The sequence below is a fragment of the Oenanthe melanoleuca genome, chromosome 1 (genome assembly GCF_029582105.1).
Source record: "Oenanthe melanoleuca isolate GR-GAL-2019-014 chromosome 1, OMel1.0, whole genome shotgun sequence".
NCBI lineage: Eukaryota > Metazoa > Chordata > Aves > Passeriformes > Muscicapidae > Oenanthe > Oenanthe melanoleuca.
Genome location: NC_079333.1, coordinates 27,916,231 through 27,930,396, shown reverse-complemented (window position 1 = coordinate 27,930,396; position 14,166 = coordinate 27,916,231). Strand labels below are relative to the sequence as shown.

General features: G+C 38.4%; 1 protein-coding gene across 1 annotated transcript in view; it reads right to left on the bottom strand.

Moving 5' to 3' along the window:
* The window catches only part of PRMT8 (protein arginine methyltransferase 8), a 58,445-nt gene that overhangs the window by 41,649 nt on the left and 2,630 nt on the right, over window positions 1-14,166 (bottom strand). The window lies entirely within an intron of this gene.

Genomic DNA, 14,166 nt, shown 5'->3' with positions numbered 1-14,166 from the left:
GAGAAGAAGTATCAGCTCTCACTTCTGAACTGGCTGCACATCCAGAATTAATGGGTAGGGAGAGCTTTCTGACAAGGAGAAGCATTTGAAAATGTGAAAAACACAGACAAAAAATAGGATTTTTTCATAGACATATAAATCAGGGGAGTATGCTCTCAGTACTGTCATACAAATCAAAACCCACTGTGTTTGGTCTGTTAATATAACTGAAGTTTGGCCGCCAAACCACCGTAGGCTCTGTCTGGGATCAATGGAAAGAAAAAGATTTCTCTAAAGTATGGTTTGAGATGGGCAGAGTTGCCATTCAGAGGTCTCTGTCTCTGCTGCTTAGACAGGACAAGCAGGCCAGCAGCTCAGATACCTTATTGAAGCATTTGAATTTATGTGAGCAGATTCCAGACCCTAGCTGAACCATTCAAAGTAAAACAATAACAAGAGAAAATAATAGAGTTTTGTTGATTCAATGATAGAGAAAGAACATTAGGTCTCTATCCAAATACTTGTGCATATTTCTTAAAATACCATGGAAAACAAATTACTGTCATCAAGAAAATCCCCTAAAATAGGCTTGTAAAAATGTTTGGGGTGGTGGTTTTCTTGTTTTCATTTGGGTTTTTTTGGTGGTGTTTTTTTTTTTTTTTTTTTTTTTTTTTAGATACTAAATCCCTGGAGGTAAAATCATTCTGCACCACATAAAAAAAACCCCAGCTCTTATTTTTTTATTTTTCTCTCCTTACTGACAACACAGTAATTTTCAGCAGAACTCTGAAGCATGTTGCCATTCAGAGGAATGCAACGTTCTGCCACCAGCAGCAAGACACACAAATTGTGTCCCTCAAACAATAATGTTTCTTTTGAAGATCATACCACAGAGAAAGATCTAAATTGTTAAAAGATGAAGGAAGAAAAATGGAAACTGAAAACAGCATCTCCCCTAACTTGTTAAGAAATCCCAAATAAATAACACTACCTAATTTAACTAGGATTTCACACTAAAACTAGATGATTAAGAAGGATTTTGACTTTATGTTGATGTCAGAGATAGCAAAGTCATATCAAGCAGTCAAAAAACTAAAACCAATGCAAAGTGAAAAAAGCTAAATATAGAATTGTTGCCTAGCACATTAAGTTAATTGACTTGACTTCCTTTGTTCTGCACAGTCTGTACAATCCAGTGACTTTAATAAATCATTGGTCCTTTTCATTTTATTGAGACCTCAGTTCATCAGGTGTAAAAAACACCATAGTGAATAGAAATGTGAACATGCTCAGCATTTCAAAGGATTGAATATTTGAGAAAAAACAGAGGCTGTGTTCCTTTGTTATAGATTCCTAAATTCACCAGATTTTAAAATATCAGCAAAGAGGGCAAACATGATGTCTGAAATAGACATATAAAACACTTAGATTCCCAATTTTATTTGTAGATTGTGCTTGGTTTCACAGAACCACAGAGCAGTTGAGGCTGGAAGGGACCTCTGGAGGTGACCTGGTCCAACCCCATGCTCAGGCAGTACCACCTCAGGCCAGCTGCCTACGTGTGTCCAGATGGCTTTTGATGATCTCCAAGGAGAGAGACTACACAATCAACCTGGGCAATTTGTGCCAGTGCTCAGTCATTTCTGCAGTAAAACAGAATTTCCTGATTTTAAGATGGAACCTCCAGTGTTTCAGTCTGTGCCATTGCTTCTGATCCTGTCACAGGGCACAGCTGGCAGTGGGACACCCTGTGGGGCAGGTAAGGGAGCCCAGGATCCAGGTGGGCATCTCTATGACCTGGGAGGTTGTTTAAGTATTACAGAATTCAAGAAAACAAGACCAACTATATTTAATTGCTGAATCAAAGGTGTGAATGTTTGGAAGTGACCTAAACTCAAAGAGACAAATATATTTAAATGCTCCCTTTCTGAACTGGGAGCTTGTATTACTAACAGCTCACCGAATTAGTTCAGCTCAGCTGGTACTATTTCTAAAATGTGAGGTTGGTTTTGAACTTGAAATGGAAGGGTGCATCTTTAGGGTGCATCTAAACTGAATTTTGTCACAACACCCATATAGAGTAACATAGCAAATACAAGGGAAATAAAGAAATATAAAGCTAGAACTTTTCCATGAAACTGCGTTTTTAAACACAGAGCTTCACTATCAACATATAAATGCATATGTATATGTATATATATGTACAGACACTTGATGTGATATAAGACTTTAATCAGGATTTTATCATTTTGCAGTGTTTGAGCTCACATAGGCATAGTAGTATCTTCTCTGAGACAGCTTTAATAAGACTAACATGGGTGTACAAAGACATGACACAATATCCAGTTTGAATTTGATGTAAATATAAAACATTGCATGCATATGTATGCACACACATATACCTGCTAAAGAATTTTGTAAGCAAAAATATTAATGTATCTTTAAGGAACTGCGTGGCTGAAGTGACAAATGATCACAATGTTAAGGCAGTTATTGAATTATTAAACAGCATGGTCCTGCTCTCTCAGAATTAGGGTTATGCATCACATTTGCATTTTAGTTCTAAGATGGGGAGTAGAGTAACTTTCTTGATTTGGAATAGTGTCAGAGAAGAAACTGTTGTGTGACTGAGTATCTTATGGTAATTCATTAATGATCAGATTCTGGAACTACACTGGGTATCAATGTTTTTTTTTCACGGTGACAGTATTTTAAATCCATGTTAAAGCAGCCAATTAAATTTAAATCTGAGGTTTCAAATGCCCATGCAAAGGAAAGTTACTTGTAATTTCTCCTCCTGGTTTCAGCTGGGACAGAGTTCATTTCCTTAGTAGCTGGCACAGTGCTGTGCTTTGGATTTAATGTGAGAACTGTGTTGTTGACATACTGATGTTTTGGTGGTTGCTGAGCAGTGCCTGCTCTAACCAAGGACTTTTCAGTGTCTCATACCCCGTCAGTGAGCAGGAGCACAAGAAAATGGGAGGAAGCATGGCCAGGGCAGCTGACCCCAGGTGGCTGAAGGGATATTCCACTGAACTTTATGCTCAGTGTATAAACTGGAGTGAGAAGGCTGGGAGCTGCTGATTGCTGCTCAGGGATGGGCTGGGCATCAGTCTGTGCTGAGAAACTACACTGTGCATCACTTGTTGTCTCTTCCTCTCCATTTTATAAAAATTATTATTATTAGTAGTAGTATTAGTATTAGTATTAGTATTAGTATTAGTGTTAATAACATTATTATTATTATTATTTTATTTTACATTCTTTCAATTATTAAGCTACTCTTAGCTCATGAGTTTTGCTTCTTTTTTTTTTTTCCTCCTTCTTCTCCTCCTCACCTCCCTGGGGAAGAAGACAAGTGAAGGTGCAGCTGCATGGTATTTAGTTGCCAACTGAGATTAAACCATGACAGTCTGCTCAGTAATGGACAAGGAAATATTAGCCTTTCTGCAGACTCCAAAGGCAATTGTGTGTATTTGTGAGACTAGTCCCCATTAATAGCAAGGACAACATATATGTTCTTAACCACCCTGTAAATTTAGCCTAATGAACTACACTTGCTCATATTTGGCCATTAAATGATATTTGGTGTTAGTTTACCTAGTGTGAGAAATTTTATTGGAAGAGACTGATATTAATGACCTGTCAATTGCAGGCTTGGTAATATATTTTTTCCCAGGAGGGCTGTGAATGCCATAATTGACTTCAACGTGTTTTCAGCAGTCATTTAAGAACATGGATATGTATCTAACATGCAGAACAAGGGTAATACCTCTAGTTTCAGCAGAATTACTCTTGCTCCATATTATACAAGGTAGATGAGGAGTGTTTTTAAATACCCTGCTGGTATGGAACTGATTCTACAATAAATAATCATGCTGAGTGCTACTGACACACATGAGCAAATCAGAGTGTTCAGCATTTCTTGCATTATTAATCAAACATCTACTGAAATGTTCAGAGGTCTTCAGTGATTTCTGTTAACTACAGTGACTCTGAACCACCCCTGTTAAAAATGTATCTACACTGTATTTCAAAAGCAGCAATTGATAGTCATGTTGATATAAATCAGGCTTTTCCAGCTTTGTGTTAACCATCAAATAAGCTTTTGGTATCTTACACCCATTTTTAAAACACAGTTAGGAAAGCAATACAAAAAATATCTCCTAACATTTCTACACAATCGTGAAACAGAATGGTGAAAACTATTCTTGAGCAAAACCACCAGTGATTCATCCTTTTAAATACAATTTTATATATAGATGTGAGCTGGTTTCGAATCTATATAAATCAAGAATAATTCTGCTGAAATGGATGGATTTACATGAGGGTAAACCTGTCTTGAGCTTAGAATGCCTTTGTTTTCTAGTAGGTATGGTTAGAATGCCCAGTTTTACCAGGTGGAAATAAGTCTTGCAAACATAAATACTTTTGCCTTCTCTTTTACACAGCAACAAAGACATATTTTATGAGCACAGAGAAGCATTATTGGTTTTCTTTTGAGAAAGGAACAGACATAAACAGACAGAAAGATGGCACTGAGATTTTGCCTTCAATAAAACAGTGGTATTTTAGAGACTATGAGAATAGTTTCATGTTTTCATGAAAATCTCACAAAAATAAGTGCAAGCACCTTCTTTGCTTAAAATTCTTATCTATCTTTGTCTCCCATTAAGTCTGACTACAAAAATTCTCTTAGAAAAGCAGGACAGAAATTGAATGTCAAATATGGAGAAAACAGAAATATAAACCCATTGGCCTAGTTTTACATTTTTTTCAGGCTAACCTTCATTGAACAGTATATACACTGTCATGGTTCTAGTATTATTATTCATTAAAATATGTTTGAAAAATCTAAGAAGTGTGAGATGGAGTTTGGCACTGGAGGCTTGAATTAATCTCTTGGTGCTGAATAAGAAATTCAGATAGGTAGCAGGACACATGCTTTGAACAGCCCTGGAAAGTGCAATCAGCTTTTGGATTTAATAGAATATAAAGATTCAGCAATTTCGATATTAATAGAAGGGTAATGTAGTTGAAACAGCAAGCTAAGAAAATGATCTTTACAGCAATATGTCAAGCTCAGTGATGACAATGTGCCCATGAGGTGAGAGGAGGTGAGCTGGAGCTGAGCTGCTGCTTAGAATCCTGACATGGAGATGAGTGAGGAATGCTGCACGTTGTCCTGGTTCTGCTCGTGGGAGTGGAGACTGGGCTGGGTTTCAGGTGTGTGTGCAAAGGTGTAGGAGGCAGTGAAATGTTTCCACTTCAGAGTCTCTCTCACAGTATTGTAAATCCCTTACTTGTGAGATTACCAATTGGTTAATCATTTGTGAGACAGTGCTGGTAAAGGCAAATTTTAATGGGGAATTTCAAGGAAGCTTTAAAATACATACCTTGAAAATGAATTTAAAAGAGTATTTTTTTTTTCTACGCTGTGTTCTTTCTTTTTTCATGACTGGTGGGGGTGAATCACAGGTCCAGAACTACACACTGTCTCTTCTTATTTCATAACTGAGTAATCTGTCAAAAAGCACTGAATGTTGGGCTTATTCACTTTGACAGAGAAATTGAGATTTGCATTAGACCTCACCAGCAGTTGCAATCCCCCCTATTATTTCCTTATTGATAGGTTGTAAAAGGGTAAATTGATTCACTCCTCTGAAGGCCTCCTGCTACCTCTGCCTACAGCTCCTTGATTCCTGACATTTGTTAGGCCTGACAATGGAACAATGATCTGCAAGTACACAGGCACCAAAAGGGAGGGTAAGGAAAATGTGGGCCTGTGGCTAAATGGATGAGGGACCCTGGGGACAATGGATGAGGAAAAGGTCAAGGTACTCAGTGCTTTCTTTACCTTGACCTTTACTGATAAGAACAGCTTTCAAGGAGTCACAGAGTGATTTTGTGACTTTTGATAATGAATTTTAGTATGTCTACTGTTCCTATGTTTCTCTGTATTTTGACTGTATTTCTCCTTCCTTCCTTCCTCCCTCCATCCATCACCTTCCTACCCATTTTCCTGATTGCCTTTCATCCCCCTTGCATTTTCTTTTCCACATTCACAAAATAATTTCATTATATAGTTTGACCTCCAGTAAATTTGCAAATATATAAATATAATATTTTCCAGAACAGGGCTTTTACTTGAGAGAACTTTACATTTGCCTCTTCTAATACAAAGAATCTAAGAGACCAGCAAACTAACACTGCTGAAAACAATTCTGCTGAAATTTCAGTCTGCAACATACTTTCTTGCACACTAAAAGATGTTCCCTTTCTTTGTCCTCTCTGCCAATAACTGTTTTGCATCTCAGTTTCGCCATTTTGCATCCTTGGTCTGCTTCAGGCTTGCAGAGGGTTTGCTGGGTTTTACCAAAGCCAACAAAACTGAAAGGGAAATGATGGCTCCTACCTTTTATTAAGGCTCAACAATAGGCAAGCAACTGCAGAATACCCCCTGCTCCTAGTAATCCTAATTATGTTTAAAACACTGTGTCTCCTAAGGAGACAACAATATTGTGTTGTTGTTAACTCAATCTCACTTTATTTCCTTCTGAAACAGCTGTTCCAGATGTACACTTAGACAAAATGCAAACTGTGAGTAAGAGGCAGTGATACTTTCTAGATCTGACTTCTATTTCTAGGGAAAATATGAAACTACTGACCCAAAATACTGAAGCAAAACATGCCAGATATACAGCTGGGCTCAGTCACAAGGCATTTCTGCAAAATACACTTTACTGACACTACTTGGCCATGTGCATTAATCAGTTAGTCTTCTGCTAAGTTCTTCCATTTAGGAAAATATTCTTCCTTTCCATTCTCACAACGATTTCTGCTCATCCTTTAGTTATAAACAGGCAAGCAAGATAGTACAATGGTCATGGGCCTGAAAAGGTGACCTTTAAGAAGACCTGTAAGAAGAGATTGCCATGTGCTGAACTTGATTTGTGAAAGAGGAGACTAAGGGACAATCTAAGAGCAGCCTGCAAGTATCTGGAAGATACTTACAAAGAATATGGGAGAGAAGTCTACAAAATAGCAGCAGATGAGATAACGAGGTAAAAAGATCACAACCTGCAATTACTGAGGTTCAGATAAGACAATAATAAAAACTTGTCCTTTTAGAGGTCTGTGCAGCACTGGAAGAGGTCATCCAAACTGAAATCTCTGTGCTTGGAGCTTTTCAAGACTTGGCCACAGACAACAGTGGCCAACATGATCTAATGCTGGTGTCTGCTCTACACTTGGTGTGAGGTTGCATGAGATGATCTAGAGAAGTTTGTTAAAATCAGCACATCTGTGTTTCTGCCACACCACTGTGATCCCTATTTATACAGGACTCAGAAGTGTTACTCCTGATATATGCTAATGTAAATCATATTAGAGTAAAATAGAAAAGTACAAATCCTGTACTTCAGACAGGTTAATGTTGAATATGGGGGATTGTCAGAGATATTTGGTTCTCAAATAGAAGTAGCTCAGAACGAGTTACAGGAAGGGTGAATTACTTCCCTATTTGTGACTAAGGAGAAGAATATCAGTAGCTGGTCTTTCTCCCAAGCTGGGGTCAAATTTCACAATGGATTGAAGAGCAGCACAAGGACACAACTAGAAAGTGAAACAGATGGCAACATCTCCACTGCTCCTATCGAAATGAGAAATTAAGGTCCAAAGCAGAAATAAGTTGGAACTGGTGGATTGCTGCTGGAAGGCCCTGTCTTGGTCACAGATTATTCTGGGCTCTGAGACCAGGTCTGAGCCTTCCTGGTCCTATTGGAAGCAATGAAACATAAAAGTCTGGCCAAAAAGGGACAAGAAGGACAGAACTGTGAGGCCACACATGACCCCAGCTCTTTGTGGCCACTGAGGGAACATTTCAACACCACTCCTTGGAGACCACAACACATTGCTGCTTCCCAGCCAGCAGGTGTGTGCTGTCATCATACTGGCACGAGAGACAGAAGTGCTACTTGTTCTTTTAAACAGGGGACAGGGGAGGAACTGTGCAGAATGCCTCAGATAGACTTGGTGCCTTGGGACAGGACAAGGAGAGCACGAGGAACTGAAATGTGTGGTCCAGACCAAAGAGAATGATGAATGGGAAGATTGCCAGCTGCACTGTGGTAGAGTGGTATAAAACAGTAGCTTAGAAAATCCCCACCTCCATGCCCCTCTTCCAGGATGGGTCCCCCCTCCTCAAAAAAGAAAAAAAAAAAAAAAAAAAAAAGCTTAAGAAATTAAGAGATTAAGTAACTCTTTCTGTGAGCAATGGTTAGAAAAAGTGGTAATGCCTCTTTTTAAAAAAGAATTTACTCTGTGAGGAAAGGATCCAAGTACAGTCCTGAATACACACAAACTTCCAAAAGCATGTACTGCAGGACAGAATATTTTAACTGAGGGATAATGGCATTCTCTTCACCGTCTTTATTGTTTCTCTGTCAAAAATTTCAGCGAAACAATTTGTTCGCACCTTAATATCCTTTCAAATGTTTTATTACTAAAATATTCTCTTCATTTTGGAAAGAAAAACATTGAGATTTTATTTATGATCACCTAGCATTTCACACTCAAAATACAAAGGAAAATTATCTTTAATTTCTGCACTTAACAGAATTTTTAGAAAAGTGAACTTGGCAGTGCTTGCTTCTGAAAATGAGTCTGCCTTATTTCCAATTCTGGTCTTTAAATCTCTGAATTGTTGATGCAATAAAATGAAGATAAATAGATTTTCTATTCCAGATTTTTAAATTGACTTTCCATTTTTATAATTATGGAGATCATGGAAAAGATAGAATTTTACATGCCTTTTAAAAATTTGGGGTTTTTAAATTTTTTAAGTACTGGGACTTAACAAACCTAACTTATAAGAAATATGTAAAGCTATAATCCTTGACCTTACTGTACCTCTTAAATAATAGAATCACAGAATCAATCACAGAATTGTAGAGCCAAAGCATCATAGAATAAGCTGAGTTGGAAAGGATCTATCAGGATCGAGTCCAGCTCCTGGCCCTGCACAGGACCATCCCCAAAAATCACACCCTGTGCCTGAGAGTGTTGTTCAGACACTTCTTGAATTCTGTCAGGCTTGATGCTGTGACCATCTCCCTTGGGTCAAAAACTTTTCCTGATATCCAGTGTAAGCCTCTCCTGACTCAGCTTCACATTGTTCCTTCAAGTCCTGCCACTGATCACAAGAGTGAAGAGATCAGTGCCTGCCCCTCCACAACTTTAATCTCAGTCTAAAAGTGAAATAGTAAGAATGAAGCAATGCCCATCCTCACTGTGAGGTGACTCAGCTCCCATGCAAGACCCTGAAAGAAATAACATTTCAACAGACTTCATGAAGCCAGCCAGGACCTGTACAAAGACACAGGAAAGAGCCAGGTAGGCTGTGATTAATCACCAATTGCTCCATCCTGGTATGGGGAAGACTCTTGTGGCCATCAGCTCAGCCACTTACTGAGTAATCTCCTCTTTGCTTCCTTGAGGTGAGAGCAATTTGTTTGTTAATTACTCCAAAAGAAAAAGAAAAATATGGAAAGGACACATTTTATCCAAAATTCCTAGATCAAAATAAATACGGAATTTGTGATCAGGGCAGCAGGTAACAGGATTCTCTGTGGAATCAGAGGTAGGAGCAACAAGTTTCATCATTTACCCCTTTCAGCCATTCATTATCTCACCTGCCAAGGGACTGAACTTTGTTGCAAACTCAGAAAGGCTGGGGCAAAATCTTATGAAAAGAATAGGTTCAATGCTTTTTTAACATTAAATATTTCTCTGCTCTGCCTTTACCAGTAGGGGCAGGAGCCTTCATGTTTCACAATCAGGCTGAGGATGGAGCTCTGGAAGGTATGTGAATCAGTCATGCTAAGTTCACTTTTTGCATTGATGTAGAACAGTTACAAAACCTATAATCAACAGAATATCTTGTGCTCTTCTGTGAAGAATTTGGTGCTTTTCACAAACTGAGGTTGGGAAAAAAGTGTCACTAAAGCTTGCTCACTAGCATGGGAGTCCTCTTTTGGCATTGGCACAAGGACACAATGTGATTTGGCCCATGATGTCTCTAATATGAACCATATCCTTTCTAAAAATTCCAGTCTTCTTGACACAAAAATGTTACTGGAACAACCCTATGGTGGCAGAGGATGAACCACACTAAGATATCTCAATCTTGAAGTTCTGCTTTGAGTGATACTGTGAATCCTTACTTAAGCATAAATATTTCTTCATCCTATCTCTATTATTAATGCCAACTAAAATCTATTTCTTCAATGGGGCCAAAATATCCTGGTCAATACCTTAAACTTTTAATATTAAATTTGAGAAAGGAGTGGAATGATTTAGCTCTACCTTCAGCTGAGCTAAATCAATGCTCTGCACAGCTGAAGTTGGAGAAGATGGCTCAGAGCCAGATTTCTGCTCCCCCTCTCCTGAATTGGCTAGAAACCAAAAAAAGCCCCTATGAAGCTGTTAGAACTACCTTGTACTAGTCTAATAGCACGACTCCATGCTGGTAGGAACATTGTAAAGCATCAAAATGTGTTGGAGGTGGAATATTCCCTGCTTTAACTCAGAGATACCTCTATGGCCCTTGGGAATTTGGCTACACCCACAGCAGAGCCCTGACATCATGGGTCAGCTTTCTGACTGCCTTGTCAGCAGCAGGAAACCTCTGGATCCTGAGCAAGTGCTCTGGTCTCTGCAGCTCACCTACACTACTTCCACACACCCACAACTTTTTCCTGTCCAAAGTTACGTGACACAGGCATGTGGCCACTCAGTAAGGCTGAAATTTGTGTTGCAATCTGCCTCCTCAGCTGGCTCTGTAACACCAGCCCAGACCTCTTGTGACTTCCAAGATGTACACTATACAGCACTGCCATTGCTCTTTTGGGTAAACATTACCCACTCATAAATGTTCATTCATATACGCTGTTCTAAGAAATTTAGTAACACCAGATAAGAAATTTCTACATCACCTTCCACTAATGAACCACAGAATTCAATAGAATGAATGAAAAAGCTCAGAGGGATTGAATTCTATCTGCAAGATCACCCAGCACAATAACCAGGAGCAAAACTTTGGTTTACAGAATAAATTCAGTCCAATTTTCTCTGTTACATACACTCCTGCTCTGCTTCTGTTAATTTCTACTTTGGTAACTTATTAAGGAGAAATCCCTCTTCCTACTCATAAATCACAAATAGAAGCTCATGGTTTCAACAGATTCTCTAATATCTTTTTTTCCCCCATCAGTAGTGGTATTACTGCATTTCATGCAGATAGAACACTTTAACCTCCCCATTTCTGACAATAGAATAGTCAGTTACCTTTGCTGACCTGGATCACATAATCCTGGATCAGTTTTATTCATCTGTTTAGGGAAGTACATCTATTAGAAATGTTACCCCAAATCTAAGCACAGCCCAAGGTTTGCATAATAGGACATTCAGGGAGGACTCTATTATGCTGCCATAAATAAACTGATCTCTCTATTCTTAGCAATGACACAGGAAACTGTGAAGCCTTCAGCACAAGAATTGCTTTTTATGAAGTTACTGAGCAATTAGATTGTACAAAACCAGATCCGTTTCAGGTTCTAGGATTGTTTCAGTCAGACACTAGCCTGCCACAGGTATCTTTTGGATGTGCACATAAACCCTGGCACTTTGTGCTACTGCAGCACTTTGTGGTTATTGCACCCTCTCAGTACCTAAAGGGGGCCTATAAGAAAGATGGGGACAAACTTTGTAGCAGGACCTGTTGTGATAGGACAAGGCATAATGGTTTTAAACTAAAAGAGGGTCGATTTAGATTAGACTTATATATACTCAAGATAAAAGGAAGAATTTTTTTATAATGAGGGTGGTGAAACACTGGCACTGGTTCCCAGAGAGCTGATTAACACCCCATCCATGAAAATATTCACTGTCAGGTTGGATAGCGCTCTGAGCAACCTGATCAAGTTGAAGATACCCTACCCATGGCAAGGTGGGGACAGTAGGTGACCTGAAATTTTCCTTTCAACTCAAATTATTCTATGATTTTATGGTTGTATTCCCTTCACCTAACACAGGTTCACAAGTTACAGTCAGGCACACTTTTTGTAAAATCACACTTCTTTCAGATTTTTATCTCCATCACTGTTAATCAGGCCTATTATTGATAAGGATTCCAAATACATTTAAAAGAAAAAATCCTAGTACCCAAAATCTACAGCATATCAGCACCATGAATTTTGCAGAGGGTTTGTGCGTATGTTCTACAAAGAACAGTTTCTCTTTTACTTTGTTTTCTGTCAGAGTGTCTTCAATTATTTGCAGAGAACACAATTCTGCATCTGTTATTCATGCAAACAGTCCTGTTTTATTTAGACAAGCCTCCTTTCGTGACTAAAGATACAGAGGTTCATTTTTGTATCTTGAGGAGAGATTCTAAGGCTTTTGTTCCAGTGGAACATCTCTTAAAATACATGTGATGGCCATGGGCAATAAAGATTTTCTGCATCTTTTTTCCTTGTGTGCTGCAGACATGGATCTGAAACCGTTCTGGCAAGTTTTCTGTTAGTGGGACCCCGTGGCATTTAGTGAGGGTGTAAATAGAAAAATATTAGGTTTTGTTTCCCCCTGACTTTTATTTTTATACCAAACACTGTGTATTCTCAGGGTACTATAAACACATACATCAAAACACTGGTCCTACATAAACTCTGACAGACAGACTGATATCAGGCTATTATAAATGAAATAAATTGCAAAACCATTCTGACAGTTCTGGTATTCTGATCCAAGACCCAACAGAACCTGTGGCAACACCTGCACTCACTTGACCATGTTTTGTATCAAAATATAAGGCTGTGGGCATGATGTAAATGTCTGTACAGCTGGAACCATGGGAGCACACTTCTCCAAGTTTCCTAGTAACACAGGGTGTCTTCCTTGACTGGAAAGTAATGCTAGTGAGCAATTGCTTTTCTATTTGTATTTTTGCTTGAGGAAACAGTGAGTGTTGTCTTACTGTAGCTTTGTTTTTTCTTTGTCTGTGCCTGTTGTTATAATTTCTTTAAGCTCTTAAGGCTGAAGAGGTAGCAGCTGTAGGCAACAGAGGGTAGTCAAGGAATAAAAAGTTTCTCATGTAGTGTCCATGCTCCTTGACTTCATGTATTGTTTTATACTGTCCTACAACTGAAAGAGTACTCTTGCCATATTTAACCAAAACTTTGGAAAATGCTCTCAGTTGTGGTAGATTTAAAGAAAAAAAACCCACAACATAAAAAATATACCATGAAGCTGCAACACAAGTAATTGGGTTAAACCAATCTAAGCAAGAACCAGGAGGCTTTTGGAATAATTTGGTAGTAGGGCATTCTGAACAGTCATTAAATGTTCTAATTCTTCATCCCTCAGTATGGTGGATTTTGTTTATATTGTGTCTATATATCACTGTGGCATTAAAATTATTTAGAAATTTAATATCAAGTAATGAGCATTATTAGTACACCCTTCACTTCAAATGAAGCAAATTTATACTAATTCCTAATTTTCTCTGACACTGTGGTAAGTCCAAGAGTGATATATTTTGTCCTGCATTCCTTCTGCCACAGGTAATTGTTAACTTCAGGAGAAAGCCAGAGAAATACAGGTTTGAAGGTCAAACCGGTATCATTTGACTTTGCTAAAAATAGATGCTTGACGAGTAAAAGAGCTTCACAGGTCTCGGCATATTTTGCTGGGTGCACTACCTCTGCACATGTGCAGACAGACAACTTCTCTCAGACCATATCAGAAATAAGAACATTAATAAAATAGAAAATATCTAGGCAGTGGTTACAAATGTATCCCTTCTGATTTTCTGAAGGTAGAAGCAGAGCAGGATATGCCTAATCTGCACTATTTTCACTCTCATTTCACAAGTCATTGATGGATACTCTGAGGAGACAAAGCACAGCATTTTAATATCCTAACTGGTACTCAGCATTGGAATGAATCTGTTTTTGTTAAAAAAAATCCTTCTCCATAAAATAACATTGCAGTGTGTGCAGCATTGCACAAGCAGGAAAACATGAGTAAACCACAAAAATGTGCCAAGAGTGATTGAAAGAGAAGAGGAATCTTTAAAGAGCTCTTTTAACCTATTTTCCCTGTCTAAAAACAATTTCCACAGAAAAAAAT